The sequence below is a fragment of the Callorhinchus milii genome, unplaced genomic scaffold, assembly GCF_018977255.1.
Source record: "Callorhinchus milii isolate IMCB2004 unplaced genomic scaffold, IMCB_Cmil_1.0 Scaffold3, whole genome shotgun sequence".
In the NCBI taxonomy this organism is placed as follows: domain Eukaryota; kingdom Metazoa; phylum Chordata; class Chondrichthyes; order Chimaeriformes; family Callorhinchidae; genus Callorhinchus; species Callorhinchus milii.
The window spans coordinates 28,497,843-28,521,140 of NW_024704744.1; the positions used below are offsets into that span (position 1 = coordinate 28,497,843).

The window sequence follows — 23,298 nt, forward strand, 5'->3', positions numbered from 1 at the left end:
GCTTTTCACGTCTTCTAGACATCCCAAAGCGCTTCACAGAATACACTGTAAAGTGAATTGACTGTATATTTGTGGGCGAACGCGGCAGCCAATTGCGCACAGCAGTGTCCCACAAACAGTTGTAGATTGAAAATCACCAATTTTTTATTATTTTTTTGAGGGATTATTATTTTGCAGGGAATATTCATTTTAGGATATTGCAGGAAGAGCCATGGCAAGTTTGGGAAGTCATGGCAACTCTCTCTCTCTCTCTCTCTCTCTCTCAGTAACAGTATGATTTTCTAGAAATAGGCAGTCTTAAACTACAGAAGATCCCATTCGGAACCTGCTTTGTGCCTTCCTCCTTACAAAGGTGCTTGGTATTGTTTCCAAGCTTCTCCAAGCTATTATTATTATTCTCAGCTTCTGCTGTTTATTGCAAACACCAGGACTCTTCATTTTGTGATCTTCCTTTTGTAATTTCTAACAATGTAAGTTGCTAATAAAATATGAAGCAAAAAGGATGGAATGCATATGAGGCTGGTCGTGGGTTTAATATTTGTGATCATCTGTAACCTTTGATTGATGGTGGGGACTTTTTTGGATATCTTGGGGTGAGCTAAAACTGCTGCCTATTGTAAGGCTTCTTCTCAGTATCATTCCTCTGAAGATGTTCTCTTGTTATTGCACACATCAATTCCAGGAAGGAATAGCTTGTGCACTCAGCTGTTGCCCTCTGCTTTACCACTCCTGAATTCCTGTCAGTCACAGAGCAGGAACCCACAGGAGAGCAGTGGAGGGCAAAGGCGCAGAGAAGATATTTCTAGATCATAATCTGCCCTGCAGGAATTTCATATCTTTAGTGAACTGGTGGGACCCAGATGTACACTGAACTTTGATGTAGCCTATTCAAGCAACGTTTTGCAAGAATGAGTTTGAAAATGTATTGTTTGCAAATCTGACTTGGACAATACAAGCAGAAATTTGTCTATTTAAAGCTCTTTGTGAATTTACATTTTCAAACACATGTTCAACTCTGACATATACTGACCTTAATGAAGCACAATTAGAATTCTATTTTTCACTGAATGCCAGAAAAAGGGATCATTGGATAGTGTAGATTTAAGTACAAATTGTGATAGTTTGCTATTCTAAAAACTCCAGTTCTTCCTGTTACTTTGCACAGAACCTGTTCTGTTAGGCATATATAAAATGGGCTCACAAATATGTGCGGAAGGATAGTGGGATCAATTTTTCCTACCAAACAGCTCTTCATGTGTCAGAGTGCATGAGGTTATGGTTCCGGAAGTTGGAATACTCTGAACACTCATCCTCCAGTATTCGGCCTAAAAATGACTGACTAGTTCTGAATCTGTGCTTGATTTCACATAATCTGGAGCAGGGACCGTTCAAATCCAGCCATTCAGCCAAGTACACTTGGGAAGCTCTTAATTGTTTAACTGAATTATCAGAATTCTGGGGTGTAACTAACTGGAAACAAAGAAAGTGATTTTTTTTAGAGAGAGGCTTATCACAGTGAAATGTCTCTAAGCACTTCACAGATAATTTGTGTTTTTCTGGACAAACGAAGCAACCAGCAAGGGTCTACCAACAGCCATGAGGTGAGTCATCAATTAATCTCCCTTATCTTTTTGTCATGAAATGTTTTAAAGTCCACTTGAGCAGACAGGTGGGACCTTAGTTTAGCTAAGTGTGTATTTGAGGGCGAAGGCGACAGTCAATTTGTGCACAGTAATATCCAATTAAATGAATGGCCCTTGTTTTAACTGGGTGATTGTTGGCTAATATACCAGGAAAAACTCCCTCACTTTTCACACCATGTTATGGGTTCTTTAATGTCCACCTGCATAGGCAGATGGTAGCTTAGTTCAATGTCTCATTTGATGGACAGCACTCCCCAGTACTGTCTTAAACTATGAGCTCAGTGTCCCTTTATGGGGCTTCAACCCACAACCTTCTTACTCGGAAGCAAACATGCTACTAAATGAGCCAGCCTGACACTTTTAAATGCTATTGTTCTCAATCCATTTCATAAACTCATCACTACTCAATGCATTATTAATAACGTTGCTCAGTATATCATTCGTGATGTGATATAGTACAGAGTATGAATTTATAAGCATTGTTCTGCAATTTTTTTCTTTTCTGAAGATATTTTAATCATCCTTATGATATGGATGCGGGTGATACATGAGCCCAGACAGTGAGTGTTGACAAGTCATGAAACTGGGAGAGTCAGTCAAGCAGGACCTTGTCCTCACCCAATTGCCACACACACACATGCAGTTTCCAGCAGAGATCACTGAATATTGATCAGCAGCAGGAACCCCAACTCATTCCATTCACTTTTCTCTGATGCACTAATTAATGGAAATCATTGATTTATTTACTGAATTGTTGTGAGAAAGAAACAATCCATTGTAATGTGAAGCTCTGTAACTAGAAACACACAATGGTTATTCGCCCAAATGGCTGTACTTTCCACAATTGCTCAAACCATGACAAACCAGCTAGTTGATTTGCAGCTTTATTGCATCAGGAGTCTTCATAAGAACATTAAGAAGTTATGAATGAGAAAAGACCATTCAACCTATTTATCTTGCCTGTCATTTAGACCATGGCTGGAATCCACACAGACCATAATCTCTTCAGTGGAAGCTGTGAATAATACTTAGAAATGGTAATGATTGCAGATCGTAACCAAGCAATTATTTACTGGGACTCCTATAGGAATTTGGGCAAGGCCCGTGTGAGCTGAGGTGAAGGTTAATTTGAAATTCTAAGGGTTAAGAGATTATTTTGCTTTTCTTCTCTGTTCTTAGGTTGCTGTTCTATGAAAGTGCCAGAACGCTGCTCACGTGGAGGTGATGATCCTTGGTATCGCTCAGAGCAGCTGAAGCTTTTACGTTTATAATTCTTGCGTTTCCAATCAGCTCTTGCATGGATTTTATGCTTTTAGCAAGAGTGCGGTGTTTCATATAGTCTTTTCAAGACATTTATCTTGACGGAATTAATGCTGAAATAATGTCACTTAATAATAATATAATTAATAATAATAATCCTTTCATTTGATATAGAGCCTTATCTTCTTGTCGAGATGTCTCAAAGATCTTCACAGAATATATGGTAAAGTGGATTGACTGTGTAATTTGCGGGTGAAACACGGCAGCAAATTGCGCACAGTAATGTCCTACAAACAGCCATGGAGTGAGTGAGTAATTTTATTTGGAGGATTGTTGGTCAGGACACCAGGAGAAACTCTCTTCTCTTTTCAACTTGTGGCATGGGATCTTTAACATCCACCAGAACAGGCTGGAAGGACCTCGGTTTAACGTCTCACCCAAAGGACGGGTGTCATTTGCTGTCTTTTAGCTGGCAATGTGTTTTTGTCCATTTGATGGTGGCAACTTGTTGGCGGGACAACGGGAAATCTGACGCCACAAAGAGTCCAGGGAAGGAGGTTCCCCACCGACAAACTTGCATTTTCACTATGAGCTGCCGTTGCCTGGCAACCCAGGAATGAAAAATCATCATTAGATTTTTTCAAGATCACAAAACCTAACTTTTGGGTGACCTCTTCAATTTGAGCAAGAGTATGTGTTTATGGGCATTGTTTTATTCCTTGTTTTAGAAGAAATCCTTTCTGTTTTTTTCCTTCCTTTCCTGAAAATACTTTAATCATCCTTATGGTGTGGGTGGTGATGGTGATTGTCCTTACATGAGCTCAGGCAGTAAGTGTGATCTTATTAATAATAATATAATAATAATAATCCTTGCATTTGGTATAGCGCTTTTCACGTCAGGAGGACGTCCCAAAGCGCTTCACAGAACACACTGTAAAGTGAATTGACTGTATATTTGTGGGCGAACGCGGCAGCCAATTGCGCACAGCAATGTCCCACAAACAGTCGTAGATTGAAAATGACCTATTTATTATTGTTTTTGGTTTTGGAGGGATTATTATTACGCTCTGTGAGGAGTAAGGAAACTTGCCCAAGGTTTCGCCCTGTGCCTGGAATTGAACTCAGGTCTCTCGCTTGCAAAGCGAGTGCTCTAACCACTGAGCTACAGGACTCCACTATATGATTGGGAGAAACTGTCCCCCCATAAGTATTTGAGAGCAATAAGAAAAAATGTTCACGGTGCATTTCAGATGTAGAGAATCTCATTTGTCAGCCTGGCTCAGTTGGTAGCACTCTCACCTCTGTGTCAGGTTTGGGACTTGAAACTTGTAGTCTGAACCACAAATTGGATACCGAGTTCTCCCACAACAGTCACTGAACTGTACAGAAAAATCCTGTGAAGCCCTTTGAGATCTCCCGAAGTGAGAGACGCTCTACCAAATGTAAGAATTATTATATGTAAGCAGTGAACTGCTGTTTAATTCAAAGCTCAATTCCTTTTGCTCAGTCCACAGAACCTGTATTAAGAGTATTCTGATGTGCTGCATCACTGAAAAGGGTGAACGGAGCATTTATTGATTCCCTGAATCAAGATTATACTTTTGTTGTTTCCGAAGGCTGTGGAACTTATAAAATCTCAGTCAACTCCTAAAGATCCGGTGAGGCTAATTGGGATGTTTTAACCATGGGATTGTAATACAGTACTGCTTGGAATACATCCTACATCAGATAAGGGAAAGAGATTTGGGGACTTGGTAATAAAAATATGCAGCCAGGCATGAACAATAACTCCAGTGTTCCTGGCGTACATGTTGCAGGATGAATATTGTTCCACTATGCTTGCTGTTTTTTGAAATTTCCTTTGGCAGCAATATTTTTTTCAGTTGTAAACCGGATAGGAATTTAATCACAATTACTCTGAAATTGAATTCAGTTCCAACTGGTGGAACTGTGGTTCAATAGCTTGGGTTGTGTGTCTGAGATGTGAGCAGGAGGATGGTCGCGAAGCTCTCATGCATTTCATTCTGAGTGGTGCTGCTCATCAGGGAGTTCCTTGTATCTATTATCCACCTTGTGAGGGTTCAAACCTGTGCTTGTCAGGTGTCAAATGACCAACTACTGACTATCCTCTGGGGAGGGGGAGGAGGTAAGCAGGTAAATAGGGTCTTCTTGGAGCTGAGCTGGCTCCAAGCTGAAGAGCTTGTCAACAGAATGTCAGAATTGAATCAACCCGTAACACAGTTTCTGAGCCAGGAGAGTCCACAGTAATCCAAGGCAACACTGATGACAGACTAGCCAATGAGTTATTTTGCAAAACTTGGGGGGGCAGGGATTCTTCCTAGTCAGCTCTTGGTAACCCTGCAAATCAAAACTCTAGATGGACAATAATAATATGCTGTAAAGTGAATTGACTGTATATTTGTGGGCGAAACGCTGCAGCCAATTGCGCACAGCAATGTCCCACAAACAGTCGTGGTTTGAAAATGACCAATTTATTATTGTTTTGTTTTGGAGGAATTATTATTAGCAGTGGGAAAGCTTGTCCGACATTGCTCTCATTGGCAAACTATGTGGTATTATTTGGTTATACTTCAGCAGTGCCCCCCAGTGCACACTGTCAGGTCCCAAAGTTTTGACTCTCTCCAAAACTGTGCCTAATAGTCTCTGGAATTAGATAAGCTGGGCATGTAACTCATGGAAGAGTATGTGTGCCATTATAGATGCAGAAGAATAGGAGCTCTGTCTGGTTTGGATGCTCTTAAGCATTGTGATAAGTTTCCACATATTTGGACATCGGGCTGACCAAAAAATCTAATTGAGAGTGTGTGGATTTGTGGCTCTGTCATACAAATAACATTGTAGGATGCTACCCTCAGTAGTTTGTTACATGCTATACTTTCTCACCAGATAAGGCCGTGGAAATGTTTTTTTTGGGGGGTTACTTTTATGGGGAACAGGTGTAATCAGGTCATAGTAGCCAGAGGCCACATTTCATTGATCCCTGAGCTGCACCAGCAGGACTAATAGACAGAACAAAGTAGTGAAAGATAATCTGGGCAATGACAAATAGCAGTTCAAAATGTCATGCCCATCAGTCACACAACGAATGGACAAAAGAGGCAGCCAATCTGTGACATGTGAGACATTTCTGTGGGTTTAAGTGAGGGACCATGAATAATGTTACCATTATTAGGGAGAAAACTGAAAGTTCATAACTGGCAAAGGCCAATGAGTGAACTTTCCAACTGACTGTGGACACGAATGAAATTGTTGGACAAATGAATGACTCTCAGGCTCTATCCACGTGATACAGGACTTTTTTTTAAAATCAATGATAGTTTATTTTTTAAATCTTAGACAAGATCTTCAATACTATCAATGTGTTTAAGAGCTGTTCTTCTTGAACCCATGGGTTGCTGTCTACTCTCTGATGAGGCTTTGCCCTCATAGAGACAACAAAGGATCAAGAATAATGTCATGGTGCAACAACAGACTTTCCTTCACTTGGCAACTGCACTGAAACATTGAGATGAAAGCATCAACGCATTTAAGAGGAAACTTGATGAATGCATGAAGGAGAAGGGACAAGAGGGGTACGGGAAGGAATAGAGAAAGGGGATTAGAAGATGTGGAATATAAACATCATTATGGACAGCAAGCAGTTGGGTCAATTGGTCTGATTTGGTGCACTGCAGTCTACATATATAATTCTATTGCAATAATAGATATTTACCAGGCACAAATATATGGTCAATTCACTTTACAGTCTATTCTGTGAAGCGCTTTGAGAGTCGAGAAGATGTGAAAAGCGCTATATCAAATGCAAGGATTATTATTATACATTATATCTGTCATGATGCATAATATTTTTCAGCTACTGATCCAGGCAGGTCTGCCTTGGATATCTATTAAGTGGGTCCCGCTGATTGTTCTTTTTTTATATATACGTCTGAAAATGTTTGCTTTAAGAAGACTTCACTCTGTACGGTGAAGAAGGAAGCTGTCAAATTGGATATTAAAAATAGGAAAACAAAATGAATTGTTATACTTAATTTAAAACTTACATTTCCCTCTTAAGACTTTACAGCACTTGTGGGGTTCTTTCCTCTCTCTCTGTTTGCTCATGGTGAATGCAGTGAGTTATGGGTGCTTAGGCTCTCTTAACATCATACTTCAGTGTTTGCAATCCAGTGATGTGTGAAGTTGCAACTATCTCCGTGTGCAGGCAGTTCAGTGTGAAAGAAACTTGGGCTTCATAACACTTATGTGTTAGTAAGCAAAACAAGTAACCCACAATTCTGGTTCTTCCTCCAAAGACCAAATGAGTATATCAGACACTTTTTTCGTATGTTAGTTTTCCTTTTAAGTGTTTTTTTTCATATACGGATTATAAATGTAGTTTACCTGTCAGTGAAGGCAGGTTCTAAACTTTGACAGACAACATACCAGCATTGTAGTTTGAGCAACTTCTACTAATCCCGATGTATCTATTGTTGGTACCCCTGTCGAACCCAGGATGTAGTCACTATAGCTAGGATTAAACGAACACTCACAAACAGAGTTAGCTCAGAAATATAGTTTATTCAAATACTTGCAGCAAGGAGAGGGAAAGCGAGAGGCAATGCAATAGCATGTCTCTCAGAAGAGTCGGTACTCTCCCTCTACACAAAAATGTTGCAGAAATCGATCTCTTGCATAGATACGATAGGTCGAATGGATCTTCTTTTGCCCTGTATAATCCTTTGGTTCTATTGTCATATTGGGTTTGAAGTGGATTATATAATCTGAATTGTGCTACCAGAAAAGAGAGAAATTGGGAAGAAAAGGTCTTCAGATCAGTTTTGTGCAGATCCTAGTGCTTGGTTGAGAGTGGCACTGGCACAGGAATGATGCTATCAGCTCCAGAAGGAGCAAGGAAGGAGCTCTCAAAATTGAACCAAAATGATTTTATATCGTCACTATGTTATGGAAATGTAATGCTGGCTTTCTGAAATTTAATTTTTTTCATCGTTCAAGCCCTCATACATTATTCTATGTGAAGGGCTCTTTATAAAAGCAAGTTGTTATTGCTGCTGTTATTGTTATTAATCTGATGCAGTACAACTGTGTATGAATACTCAAAAGCATCTCTTTGATCTGGTGCTTTAATCCTCACATTTTAAAATGCTTTTGAATTTTACAAGGGTTTTTATTGAATTGTGTTGGTATTTGCAGAGTACATGTGCCAATGTGTCAGTATTGAGACATTGAGTAATACACTATATATGAAGACTATGTTTTTGCTCAGCCAGTGTCTGACACATGGAGAAACCCATCACCATGCTTAAGTGTCTCCAAGACAGACTGGGAGTTCCATATAAGTATGCCAGCTACACATGGAAAATTCCCTGTGTCTGGAATGGAATATGCACTCTCTCTGCAGAGGGACGTACCCTGCTTGTTTAATTCTGGAGAATATTTGACCCAGGTTGGCGAGAGCCAAGTCATGACAACTCTAAAATATGTTTTGGGGCACTGCTGGAGTTTAATCAGCTAAAATCGCATAGCTTATTGGTGAGAGCACTGCCTGGCATCAATCCCACAACTTGTATTATATTTTTTACGTACCATTAATTTACAATAAAGTAGAAACTTAAAGATTTGTTTCTGTTAATATTTTAAATAATTATACAGCTATAGCTAATAAGATACTTTCTTTCCTGTCTTAATTTATGCACTTTGCGACCTTTAGTATGAACTACTTGAAATGACTCATTTCACGGACATTAAAGATATTTTGGGTTTGGTTATTTGACTCCAGAAGGAATGCACCTTTTGTCACCAATACAAAGTTCCATTTGATTTATTGTACGTTTTTCTTAATGATTATTCTCATACAGAACAGCAGTTGATGGAAAAATTAGAAGGATCATTAGCAGCTCTATCAAATTTCATTTTAGACACTGGGCACATTGACTCAAGAGGGTAAGGGAAGACATGCAGTAAATCTTTGAGTTTCAGATGATGGGAGCTACGGATGATGAAGGCCCTTTGGCCCATTTGATCTCATCCTTCCAGAATACCCACTTTACTGTGTTCGCATCACAGCATCAAGCTGATTCTGAGTCCAGTAATCGGGCCTGTACCACCTTTCTTGAAAAAACTGTTACAGTTGTCCATTGCCCTCTGTGAAAAGATGGAGAAATATGCTCATTTTCTCTTGAATTTTAACCATATCCAACCAATGCTCTTTCATATAGTCTCTCATTCAGCCAGGTGTATGGGTGTGCCCATACCTGCCAGACAGGTTAGTTTCTAGGTGATGGAATTTGAAAGTCCTGAATTCAGCTTGATTTCCTAGAAATGTGTTATCTGTGGGCTATGCCTTTATTTTCTGTGTCAGACCTGTCAGTACAATGTTTCTTTTACTTATTTTTAAAAAATGTTCAGTTTTGTATGAGTAGAATTAATTTTTAAATTAAAAAAGGATTTTTTAAAATAGTTTCTTCCTTCTCTTTCTGCTATCTTTACTATCTTCCTATTCTTATACCAGATATAAACCTCGGCTGGGTAGGTACCATTCTCAGTGACATCTTTGGATGAGATTTGGAGTCCTGTCTGCCTGTTTCAGGTGGTTATTAAATATCACTTGAGACTATTCAGAGAGAGAAGGGAGTTTCTCCCCTTGCCTGTAGCTCTCCAGAAAAATAATAATCATCTTTGCATTTGATAGAGCACCTTTTATGTCAAGAGGACATTTCAAAGGGCTTCACAGGATTTCTAGTAAATTGTAGTGCCTGTAGGTAATCACTACAACCAATTTTGCATACAGCAATGTCCTACAAACAGCCATGAAATACATGACTTGTATTATCTGGGTGTTATTTGCCAGGAAGCCAAGAAATCAATTAGTGCAATGGGAGAATAATAATAATAATCCTTGCATTTGATATAGCACCTTATCATGTCTTCAAGAAGTCTCAAAGTGCTTCACAGAATATACTGTAAAGCGTGCACAGCAGTGTCCCACAAACAGTCGTAGATCGAGTGACCAAATTATTTTAATTTATTTTGAAGGAATTATTAACTCCAAAAAAGCGATCCGCCAATTGACTAACAATCAGGTACCTACTTACTGGTAGGTAAACAGAAAGTATGTGGGGTAAGGAAACATACCCAACATTTTGCCCTGCCGGGAATTGAACCCTGGTCCTTTCACTTGCGAGACCAGTGCTCTAACCACAAAGCTACAGGACTCCACAACCACTAAGCTACAGGACTCAGGGGATGTGTAATATCCACCTGACCAGGCTGACAGGATCTCATCTGAAGGACTGCACTTCCTATAATCCTACCATACCCAATGCTGCCCTCTCAGATGTATTGAAGTGTCAGCCGAGACTTGAATTTATGACCTTCTGACTTAGAGACAAGACTGCTACCAACTGAGCAAGGCTAACACCTGGCTTCAATTGGTCTTTCACCTTATGACTGCTTGTGAGATCTTGCGTGTGCGAATGACTTTCATGTTTGTCTACAGGAACAGCCAATACACTTGACAGTAATTGTGAAGCATTTTGAGAGGTTTTGACATGATTCAATGGTCCTAAAATGATTTGATCTGAATTAGCTTCAAAATCCCCAATCCAGAAAGAAGGCAGAGAAAAACACATGATTTACCGTGGTGACATCAACTGGGAAGTGCTTGGGTTTGACTCGGCTGAAATATACCTGCAGTCAAATGGCCCATTGATGCTAATGGTCAGGGTTACATGCAAAGAAATAGAAACAGAAACATTTCCATCACAGAAAAGTACCTTCACAGAAAAGTCACACTAATAACTTAATCCTTCGGATCCCGTCTGCAACTATCTTTCTGCAGTTCCATTAACTGCGGTAGTTGTGCTGGTACATTGGGGACAAAAAAAAATTGATCAACCTCAGAAGTAGCTGAAAATAAGTCGTCTGTAACAGAAGAGATATATGTTGCAATACTTCTTTATAATAGTTAGTGACCCGTTTAACACAAAGATTTCACAGCACTGTAAGGTATAATTGTGTCAAAATGTTTACTTTTCATTCAGGCAACTGTAAATGCTCTAAATGCTAAAAAGCATGGTTTAGGAATGGCTTTATGGGAGAGCATGAAAAAATTATTGGAATTCTTTGAAGAAATGCAAAACTTGTAGACAAGGAAAACTCAGTGGGCATTGATACTTATGTTGATAGTTTAGCCAAGCTTTTGGCACAGGAAATTGGTCTACAAGTTCAAAGACATAGAATGCAGGTGGAAGGTGGGGGTGGAAGAGAAAGCTTCTAAAGTGGATCGGAAATTGGCTAGATCATAGAAAATAATGGGTAGTTGTGCATAAAGTTGCATTGGTTTGTAATGGGCTAAATTTATCCTGGGGGTTGCTTCAGGGATCAATGCTAGGGCTGATGCTATTTAAATTACATAAATGATTTAGAGGTGGGAACAGAAACAAAGCTAAGTTTGCAGCTGAGACTAAACTGGGGGAAGGGAGAAGTTAAAAATAACTGGGAACAGATTCACCAAATACAAGAGGATCAGAGAAGATTAGGCATTTGGACTGATGAGTGGTAAACGTGAAAAGCGCTGTATCAAATGCTAGGATTATTATTATTATTATTAAACATAGAGCAGGGCTCTCTAACTGTTTGATTGCTGCTACGTGGCATCTCGTATATGCTGAATAAAAACGAAGCAGAAGCGATATTTACCTCAGTTTAAACATTAAAGTTTATATATTTATTTTGAAATACTTTGTGCATCTGCCTTCGTTTTCAATTTGATTCAATAACGACAAAGTTCTATCATTCCTTCCTCTTGTCTTTTTGATCATGACCAAGAGTGGCACCTAATGGCGATCGACCGGTTGGAGACCCCTATTATGGAGTGATGAGTTTGGGGAAGGAGAATACATTTTGGGAATATAGCAAGAACAACAACTTGTTATAAACCAAACGTATTGGTTCATAGCCCAAGACCCAGAGAGGGATGTCAGGGATACCAATAGGTAGAAAAATAGGTTTGAGTTCTCTTGCAAATTACAGTCATTATACGTGACAGCAACTCCTGTGAAGCTCTTTGGGATGTTCTCCAGATCTGAAAAGTCCTACATCAAATTCAAATGTTATGATTAAAAAAACGTTTGGCCAAAATGTGGCATCAGTAAAGAAAGAGAATTTCCTTTGAGGTATCCTGGCCAACAAACCCATTAGAAAAAATTGTCATTCGCTTTAGGGCTGTTTGGGGATATTGCTGTACGCAATTTCGCTGTTATGTTTGACTCGAAAAGACACAGTCACTGTACTGTAAATCCTGTGAACTGTTTTGAGACATTGTGACATTTTATATCAAATGCAAGGATTATTAAAGCTGCTGGAATGAGGGTCGATTGGGCTCCAAGCTTTGTTTAACTCTAGTATGACTATTTCTACCAAAGCTGGAAAATTCAAACTGTCATTTTCACACTGGAACTTAATTAGCCACTAAACAGTGCACCACGAGAGGACTTGTTGAAGAAAAGGACCAAACCAGGGATGAATGTCCTTCCATTATTTGAATAGGGAGAATTGGTCTCTTTGCTTGTTTATTTTAGCAGTGCAGGAGCAAATACATTTATTCTGTAATTAAGCAATGTACACATTTGCATCGGTACTTTCTAGTCGCACTAAACCCAGCATGAGTGAGTCGAGGTCCACATTATAACATAACATAACATGTAGGAGCAGGAGTAGGCCATTTGACCCTTCGAGCCTGCCCCGCCATTCAATCATGGCTGATCTTCTAATCTAACTCCAGCTAATACCATTATCCTGTTGCTTTTTACAGGATGTAATGCCTGCCCTCTTGTGTCAGCGCCTTGGGACGTCCTCCTGACGTGAAAGGCGCTTTATAAATGGAATCTTGTTGTTGTTGTTGTTGTTGTGTCACCAATATTACTGAAACCATTGCAGAAATGTAGCATCTTCTCTTTCAGTGACATTCTGACATGGCTGGTGAGATTGTGACCATCTAGTGAAATTGTTAATGCCTTTTATGTCAGGTGGACATTCCAAAGTGCTTCACAGGATGCACTGTAAAGTGCAGTGGCTGTGTGCTTTGTGGGCAAACGGGGCAGCCAATGTTCCATAATAACCAATGAAGCTTAGGTAGGCATAAGGTATTTGCTGCTAATTTGAGGATTCAGAAGATTTAGTTCTGGGTGTTAAAATGTCTCCTGCATTAAATCTATCCATGCAGCATCATTCACTTGTTTCACATACACAAGTATTTACCAGGCTCATGTTTCTCTGCTTTCTGGCCTTACCAGATGGTGTGAATAATGAACGTTCAACTCTGGCAGATTGTGCATGTGTCAGTCACACCTTGGCCAGCATTGGGTCATGTGTAGAACGTCCTGGTGTCAGTTTTAGCTAAATTGAATGGTTTAAATTATCACCAGTAAAGAGCATAGGCACCTTTAAAAGCAAACTCACAACACTAATGTGTTTTTATGGCGAGATTGTGTTGACAGCAAACGAAAAAGTGACTGGAAATTTAAACACTTATCCCTGTGTCTTTGCTTCCTGTTCTCATTTACCATAGTGAGAGTGACAATTGAGCTGTTTCATGATATTCAATGTGGTTATTCTCCCAGTGAATCTGCTAAGAAACGCCGAGTTTCAGTATCATTTTTGGCTGGTTTCATGATTGACCTCAGCACAGTGGTTTGGTTCAAAACCTTTTTTTAACGTTATTCAGCTGCCATTCAGGTGTCAGTTTGGTTAAGTTGTTAGCACTCTTGCCTCAGAGTCAGAATGTTGTGGGTTCAAGCCCCATGTTGAGACTTTGAGCTGATACTCTAGGTTGGCACTCCAATACAGTGCTGTTCAGGGGAAGCACTGGTTGTCACAGCTGTTTCCTATCATCCTGACCCGTCTCAGTTACATAAATTCGACTGATAAAAGCATGTGAACAGCTACCAGTAAGTTCAATCTTATACAGCCATCAACAACAACAAGATTACATTTGTATAGTGCCTTTCATGTCAGGAGGACGTCCCAAGGCCCTGGACAGAGTACAGCATTTCAGACCCGAGCTGGGGTCAGTGGGGGAAAAGGGGGTGGCTGTTGGCATGGTTGAAGAGGAGGGTCTTGAGGCGAGATTTGAAGGAGGTTAAGGAGGGGGTGAGGCGGAGTGACTGGGGAATGGAATTCCAGAGGTTGGGGGCAGAGTGGCTGAAGGCTCTCCCACCAATGGTGGGGCGGGTGGATCGGGGGATGCAGAACAGGCCAGAGCCGGCTGAGCGGAGGGAACGGGTGGGTTGGTAGGGGTTTAGGAAGTCGCAGAGGTAGGGTGGGGCGATGCCACGGAGGGCTTTGTATGTGAGGACCATGATCTTGAACTGGATCCTCTGAAGGATAGGGAGCCAATGGAGTTGGGGGAGAGTGGGGGAGATGGGGTTACGGAGTTTGGTGCGGGAGAGGACACGGGCTGCAGAGTTCTGGATTATCTGCAGCCTGTGGAGGGAGGAGTTGGGAAGGCCGACAAGCAGGGCGTTTGCAAGGTCGAGCCTGGAGGTGATGAAGGCATGAACAAGAGTTTCAGTGGCCTGAGGGTTGAGGTAGTGGCGGAGTCGGGTGATGTTACGGAGGTGAGGGAAGGCAGAGCGGGTCATGGCTTGAATGTGGGGGAGAAAAGACAGTTGAGGGTCGAATAAGGCATCTAGGTTCCTCATTGAGTTGTAGTGTGCAACCATGGAGGTTGATGCTGCCAGAGCCTGAGGTGCTGAGGCGCTGGCGCGAGCCAAGGAGGGCCTCAGTCTTGTTCACATTCAACTCTAGGAAATTTACCCTCATCCAGGACTTGATGTTCGACAGGCAGTCTGTCAGGACAGCAATGGTCCTAGAGTTGAGGCAGAAAAATAGAGTTGGGTGTCATCCGCGTACATGTGGAAGTTGACCCCATGTCTACAGATGATGTCACCAAGGGGGAGCATGTAGATATTAAAGAGAAGAGGGCCAAGGACAGAGCCCTGGGTGACGCCAGACGTGACAGTGCGTGGGCTGGAGGAGAAACCGTTAGAGGCAACAACGTGGAGATGGTGAGAGAGATAGGATTCGATCCAGGCAAGGGCAGGTCCACGAAGATTAAGTAAAGAGGAGAGGCGGTGTATGAGGATGGAGTGGTCGACAGTGTCGAAAGCGGCAGAGAGGTCGAGGAGGACAAGGAGGCAGAGGGAGCCCTGATCACAGATGTTCAGAATGTCATTAGTGACTTTGACCGGGGCTATTTCCGTGCGGTGGGCAGCGCGGAAGCCGGATTGAAGTGGTTCAAAGAGGGAATGGCGAGAAAGAAAGGAGCGGAGCTCCATGTGATTTGGGAATGGTTTCAATGTGAATGTGACGTGCCTTATAATTAATGGGCTTTAGGTGAAAACAGTTCAGTTATTAACCTTTTATTTGCCTGAAGTCATTCATTTAATTGCAATAGGAAGCACTCCCATTTGTTGACAATAGTTATTTATAAATGGCTGAGTTGTGCTGCAGCCTTCAGGCCTCTTGTGATTGTCTGAGGTTAAAGGATTTGAAAGCTTCCAATTTCTCATGTGTCCTCCTGAAATTACCACAGGCTTATGGCATCATTTTTCAAAGCTGTGCCACTCGTTGAATTCTAACAAAGCACACCGATGTTACCACCCCACAGTGTGCAGACTGCCTCCTCAAGGTTGAATGATTTTTTCCTAGGTTAATTACTTTTAAATCCCTCGATTCTTGAATACGCTCCTAAAATGACCCGCAGGCTGTTTGAATCATTTTTCAAAGCTTTGCAAATTGCTGACTCTTCAGAGAGCAGTAGCCGACCCTTCTTGACCAGGGAATTCCTTTCAGCCCAGGAAACTCAAGGAGTTAAGTAGTGGATACTGAAGTGCTACCACTTTAATGGCTCTCTTCTAATAACCCTTACATTTAATAATCCATGATATAGTGCCTTATCACTTTGACAAAATATCTCCGGGTGCTTCACATGCTATGACTAAAGAGTGCAGTGACTTTCTATTTTTGTAGGTGAACTTCTTGAGATGAACAATGGGGAAGTAATACCAATTTACATCAAATTTAACCCTCAGTTGTGATTGATATTTGTAACTGTTGATAAGCATGATATGACGATACAATTTGGAAGCAGTTGTTCAACTATTCTTATCAAGAGATAAGAAAACTATCTCTTGCAATTAAAACTTAATTAAAAATTTCCAAAATTCTTTATGGTTGAAAGTATTAAGATAATGGTCTTAAGGCTAAGGCTATGAGAAATGTTGGACCTCCCCTTATCATGAAATAAGGTTCAGTGGTGAATATCGTTATTCGATTCTTCATACTTGCCCGAGAGTGGCACCAAATGGCGATCGACCAGTTGGAGATCCCTATTGTGGAGTGGTGAGTTTGGGGAAGGAGAATACATTTTGGGAATATAAGAAGAAGAACAACAAATGTATTGGTTCATAGCACAAAATCTACAGAGGGATGTCAGGGGTACCAATGGGTAGAAAAATAGTTTTGAGTACTCTTGCAAATTACTGTCATTATACTTTACAGCAACTCCTGTGAAACTCTTTGAGTTGTTCTCCATTCAATTCTTCATCCTAAAATTTTTTGTATAGCATATGAGCTTCTCCTATTCAACCTATTTATTCATCAATGGAAAATAATGCCAATTTCTATGTGAACTGTCACATGTTATTGATATTTGTACCTAATAATAGGAATATTATGGTGAGTGATATGAGGTTGGGGGAGCAATGCATTGTTGGAGGTGCCATTAAACTGAGGTCTTGTTTTCCTGTTCACATTCATAGCACATTCGCACCATGGCTTCTCTGCCTTCCCGTATCTCTGCAACGTCGCCCAGCTCTGGCACTGTCTCACACCACAGGCCGCCAAAACCCTCATACATGCCTTCATTACATCGAGGCTCGATTATGCAAACTCACTGTTTGTCGGCCTCCCCAACTCCTCCCTCCACAGGCTGCAGATCATCCAGAACTCTGCAGCCTGTGTCCTCTCCCGTACTAGGCTCCATGACTTTATCACCGCATCCTCGCCCAACTCCACTGGCTTCCCATCACACAGAGGATACAGTTCAAGATCCTGGTCCTTACCTTCAAAGCCCTCTATGGTCTTGCTCTCTCCCCCCCCCCCCCACCCCCCCGACCTCCTAACCCCCTATCATCCTGTTCGCTCCGTCCACTCAGCGGGCTCTGGCCTGCTTCACGTCCCCTGCTTTGCTTGTCCCACTATCGACAGGCGGAACTTCCGCCACTCTGCACCCATCTTCTGAAACTCCGTCCCGCAGTCCCTCCATCTCGTCCCCTTACCTTCTTCAAGTCCCATCTCAAGATCCTCCTCTTCGACCGTGCTTTTGATCTCCCTGCTTCCCCCCTGCCCTCCCCCCTCCCCCACCCAGACCCTCAGCTCGGGGCCGAAACTCTGTCCAGCGCCTTGGGACATCCTCCCGACATGAAAGGCGCTATACAAATGTAATTTTATTGTTGTTGTTGTTGAGATGGATTTTAAAGGTACCAAGGCACTACTCAAAAAGAGAAGGGAATTTCTCCCAGTATCCTGGCCAACAGTCCTTGAGATTCACTCCATTGTCTTCAAATTGGCTGCCTCATAGACATTCAATGATGTGACAAGGTGTTTTATTAAATACAAGTATTATTATGGAGTCCTGTGGAGTCCTGTAGCTCAGTGGTTAGAGCACTCGCTTTACAAGTGAGAGACCTGAGTTCAATTCAGGCAGGGCGAAACCTTGGGCAAGTTTCCTTACTCCACACGCCTAATAATAATCCCCCCCAAACCAAAGCAACAATAAAAATTGGTCATTTTCAATCTACGACTGTTTGTGGGACATTGCTGTGCGCAAATTGACTGACGCGTTCGCCCACAAATATACAGTCAATTCACTTTACAGTGTGTTCTGTGAAGCACTTTGGGACGTCCTCCTGACGTGAAAAGCGCTACATCAAATGCAAGGATTATTATTTTCATTATTATTATACTGAGAAATCTTACCTATCAAAGTAATTTTATATGGTGACAGAAGGAAGTCAAAATTATTCCTATTTCTAAAATGTAACTTGACTCATAATAGGAACACCTCAGGGAAGATAACATTTTGGTATTGAGGTTGATTGGAATAAGAAGATGTCACATTATGTCCCTTTCCCCCCCAATTGCTGATATTGATCTACTGAAGTCTGTTTGGCGTAAGGCACCGTCACTCTGTTTACTTTGGACAAAAAATAAAAACAAAAGAAAAGTGTAACTTTACCTTACGATCCCTGGGGTTAAACAACTTCAGAAACACAAGTACATGCAGCTTAGGCAATGGGGTTCACAACAGGATCTTCCCATCAAGAGAGACTGTGGGTGGCCTGGTGGTGTTTGCCTCAGATCATTATTTAAGATAATGCTTTTCGGCATTTATCTCTCGAGCTACCCTGACAGAAGGTGGGGGGCGGGGGGAAGACGATTAATATGAATCATCAGTGCTTTGGCAACCTGCCACGTGCGTCGAACCGATTAGAAAATAAGCCCAAACTTAACCAACAATGATTTATTCAGGGTTTGCCATGTTTGTAAAAACAATTAAAGACCATGGATAAAGCCAGTAATTATTATCTGAGCAAGGTTCACTGCGAAACAAGGGGCTCATTTTCCATATGCCATTTGTAAAGATTTTTGTCAATACCAGTTTCTTTGTAGATTTTTTAATTTCCCCTAATGCAGAAAATGAACGTAGATGAAAAGAGGAAAACAATTAAACCAGCCACATAGAAGCCCAAATATTAGACTTGTACCAAATTTATTCACTTGCTCCTTTGAAATTCTTTGCTCGGGTTTTTCATTAAGGGCTATCTTTATGTGGTATTATTTCTCCCCCACTGCCAGCGTTCAAGGTGTTATTTTACGCTGTTTTAGCCATTAAAGAAATACATATCTTTCAATTATCCCATCTTTCAAGTGGCCTTTCTCATTGGTGCATTGCAAGCTCTTTTTTTAAATTTAAAAAGTTTTTTTGAGGTCGAAGCTCACTTTGTTAATTGGAGGCAAATGTTAACTGTAACTTGTGCTGAAAGGTGTATATTTAAAAGGAAATTTGATGCAGGGAAGAAGGGAATACAGACAGTAAGGGAGGGGTAGGGATCATGTGAAGTATAGTGAATCTTTCATTTAATTTGATGGAAGGATGAACTTGGATTTGACTCTGAAACTGAACAATGTTAGGATTAAAGAAAAAGCATTGAAAATTGGATATGCAACAAGATTGGTGTTGAGATGGTAGGTGAGGGATATGGGTGCTCCAACTTTCTGCAGTGTGACAGGCATTAGATGTAGATTCTCCTGGTTATTTCTTCCACTGAAATTTTTACAAACTGTCTTTCAGTTTGGGGAGCGGGATGGGAGTAGTCATAGATTGTGAAACTCAAATAAAATTCTCTTAGGACTCCAGATTCTTGAAACCAAAACTCAAATCGCTTAAAATTACACTGGATGATATAACACTGAACCATGTCTCTTAATCCCTTTTCCCTCATGTGTTTATCAAATTTCCTTTGAAGTCCATTGATGCTTTTTTGCTTCAACCATAGTTTCCAGCAACGAGTTTCTCGTTCTCATCATCCACTGTTGAAATAAGTTCCTCCTAAACTCCCTGTTGGAGAAAGGAATGTTTATCCCTCATAAGCTTATGGAATGGAGTCTGACCAGGAAGTTAACAATGAAGAACTGCAACACATTGCTTTGAGCAGTCTTGACATTAAGTTGTTGGAAATGTGTTGATTCTCAGTAAAAACATAACAGATCCCCTCCACTCCCCCATCTGTGTTGATTTAACTGTGCGCACCTAAGGCAGCAGTTAGGATGATAGAATGGACTTCAATTCCTCATCTAGCAACCTGGACTCAATCAGGTAACCCACTCCTGATTGCTACACAGTGCACACTTAAACATATTAGGTTGAGGATGTAGCGTTTTGGTTAGAGCACTCACCTCGTAAGTGAGAGGACCTGGGTTCGATTCCTGAGCTGGGCAAAATGTTAGGCAAGTTTCCTTACTCCATATGCCTCTGTTTAGCTAGCAGTAAGTAGGAACCTGGTAGTTAGTCGATTGGCAGATTGCTTTTCTGGGGGTAATCATCCCTTTTTAAAAAAAAATTGGTCACTCAATCCATGACTGTTTGTGGGACACTGCTGTGCACAATTGGTTGAAGTGTTTTGTCCACAATTGACTTTACAGTATATTCTGTGAGGTGCTTTGAGACGTATGGAAGGAAAGGAAAGAACGCAAACCTTAAATGTTTTGTGGGCTCGAGCTAATTCCCTTGTTTTTGCACCAGCCTCGATAATATAAAACTGAAAATTCAATGGAGGTATTTGCCTTGACATAATAAGTGGAACTCTATTTGATTCAGTCATGTTCAGCCTTGCACTCCCCACAGATGACATTCTTTTCAGGCTGTGTTTTGTGACAGAAATGGGCAGAAAAAGAAAGATCAGAAATCTAAGGCCTCAGGCTGCAGACGTGAAATGAATGAAAAAAGAAAATGTGCTGACAGGTGCACTCAGATTTGCCAGGGATTGTGGAAATAAACCTCTGCCTGCAGCATGAATAGTCCATGGGCACAAGAGGTGCTTTTTAGCGGGCCTAATCTCCAGAGCGTTGAGCACAGAGTATCTGCTTAAGCAGTACAGATGTAGTAACATGCCACTTGCTTTAGGGATTAGCTATTGTAGAAACTTGACCAGCTCTGCATTACAAGCCATTCATTCTTTATTGATAATGGGAGTGTTCTCTAGTGTCAGCGAATTGTAAGTTTTACACCCCATGGAGGGGATCTTCACTTACACAAATGGTCTTGTTGTATTAGTAATAATAAGCTTTACATTTGATATACTGCCTTTCATGATGGGAGGACGTCTCAAGATGCTTTACTGTGTAATTACTGTGTATTTTGTAGGCAAATTAATCAGCAACAGAATGTGAAGCAAACTGCTCAGTTTTCACTGTCAAAATTTGACAATGTGTATTTACTTTTCATCAATTTATTTTATAATGACATTACCTCCTGTGCATTGCTCGATCTGTGCTGTGGAAGTCACTTGCTGCATGTGAGCAGGAAATGATGTCAGTGGCGATGATGATGCAAAAGTCACCCAATTCTTCATACTTCACAACCCTGAGTTATTGGACCCAGAGTTTTAACATGTTTCCCTGATTCAAATACTTTGATAGAGAATATTTGCCCTGACTTGTTATAATAGTTTTCAAAAGAAGCTGTGGTGTATAGATTTATTTTTTCACATTAGTCTGTTCTTCGTTATATGTAATGCAGCTAATTGACTTTTATTCAATTTTTTGACAATAAGGGTTATCAAAGCTGAAGGAGATCTTGTTTCTTCTCAATATGCACATATTGAGATCTTCCAGCAGGAGGCACTGGATAGCAAATAGGTGCAGTTGATTTCTGCCTATCCCTAACTTTCAGACTTTGAGCTTGAAAAAGTGTGCCTCAGGGAAACAATAATGTGCTTCACTGCTGGAAAAAGGACCTTGTAATATAAACCGTGTCTCATGCAGGGAACCTATGTAAGTTGCATCAATTTATGCGACCTCAATGCCAACCCAGGACTACCTCAAAGATTAAGTCTTGATTCTATGTAACGTTATGTGAAATTCCCTGCACGGCATGCAGTTTGAGCCTCGAGCACTTTTTCTGAAGGTGAGGCACCAGTAACCATCACTTAACCTGAGGGGAGCTTTTTCAGGTGCGTTGGACCTGAAAAACTATTTTGGATTAAAGCTTATCCAGTGCGTCCTTCCAAAAGAATGTCATGTGCAAGTTGAGATGAGGTATTGAACAGGACATCTGCACAGTCTGTCCAAATCTCGGAGACAATATAAAACAAGCATGCAATAACCTCACACACTTGGTATAGAAACCGGAAACCTTTAATTACTTCATCTATTGGGAAATGACAAATATTTTGTGACATAATTCATTGAGTTGTGTCCAATTCTTTGTTGGTGTTCTGCAGTGTGGACCTGAGCCTTAACCTGTTGCCTTTATTTTATGATTACAACATTATAGAGCATTATCCTTACATGTCTGAGAATCGCTAAATTCTTCAGTTCTATCTGGTAGTCCTTAATCCCTGCAGTTCTTTTGAATGGTGGTTTCTATGGTTAGCCTCAGCAATTTATGTAACTAATTTGCTTTAGACGTGATGCTTCCTGACATAAATCACAGCACAGGATGCATTTTCCTTTATTAAAATATTCTTTGAAGTACCTGGAAGTAAGTGAGAACCACAAATCAGAAAAATTGCAAATCCACAAAGCAGGAATATTATCGTTTTGGCTTATGAGAGGATAGAAAACAAAACTACTCAATTCAGTAGAATTTACACCTGTCTGATTAGTTCTGTGCTTTCCCGACTGGCTTCATTTTAAGAAAGTCAATTTGCAGCAATTTTTGTTTCTTGGTTAGGTAAAAAGGGTGCATTGACATTCTGCTGGTTGATGAAAAGCTGGTGATCTTACCAATGTACACTTATAAATGGGAGATCATTGGAATTGAGAGTTTCCAGAGTTTCGGGGAGTAGTGGCTGAAAGTGCGTATGAGATGGTGGACTGGAAGAGACAAGGGATATGAGGAGCCTACAGCCAGCTGAATGAACAGGGTGGGTAGAGAAGTGAGGTAACTCAGGTCAAAGAGGTAGGGAGCTGCCAAGCTATAAAATAATTTGCACAGAGTGTGAGGATCTTGAAATCGATCTGTTTTGCAATAGGGAGTCAGTAGAACCAGTAAAGCAGTAGTTTAAATTACCATTGAGTTTTCAACATCAGGAAAATTATTGGAATTTTCTTTGGAAGTTTGGGTGCTCAGTATGGTGAGGGGAATCAGAGTTTGGTTGTGGAGCAGAATTCCCTTCTTGTCATCCAGTGTCGGCATTGCACAATTCCAGGTGAGGTGTAGCACCAGTCAGATACAGCGACTGTAGTACAAATGTTGTTTTAACTACGACTTCAGAAAAACACTCCTATTGTATTTGTGTGACATTTTTTATTTCACCAGCCATTCTTGGCAGTTCAGAGACAGAAAGAAATGTTTTAGAGCCAAATTGTGAGTATGGCTTGGTCTGTGTTTGCTGTGATTTGTTTGAGGTAGGATCCTTAGAAAAGGCAACCAAAGGAGAACTCTTGCTCCTGCTCCAGACTGCCTAGTATTCCCCAGTCCATTGAGCAGACCAGTGGTTATATTGTTCATCTTGATCATAGGTATATTAGTTGGAAATGCTTCACAAAAGTTTATATTAAGTTGTCCCTACTTTAAAAGGGAAAG

The 23,298-nt window shown here is 40.9% G+C and overlaps 1 protein-coding gene across 2 annotated transcripts in view; it reads left to right on the plus strand.

The window, feature by feature from the left end:
• The window catches only part of LOC103185001 (protein eva-1 homolog A), a 162,178-nt gene that overhangs the window by 51,007 nt on the left and 87,873 nt on the right, over positions 1–23,298 (plus strand). The gene's annotated exons all lie outside the window — the stretch shown is intronic.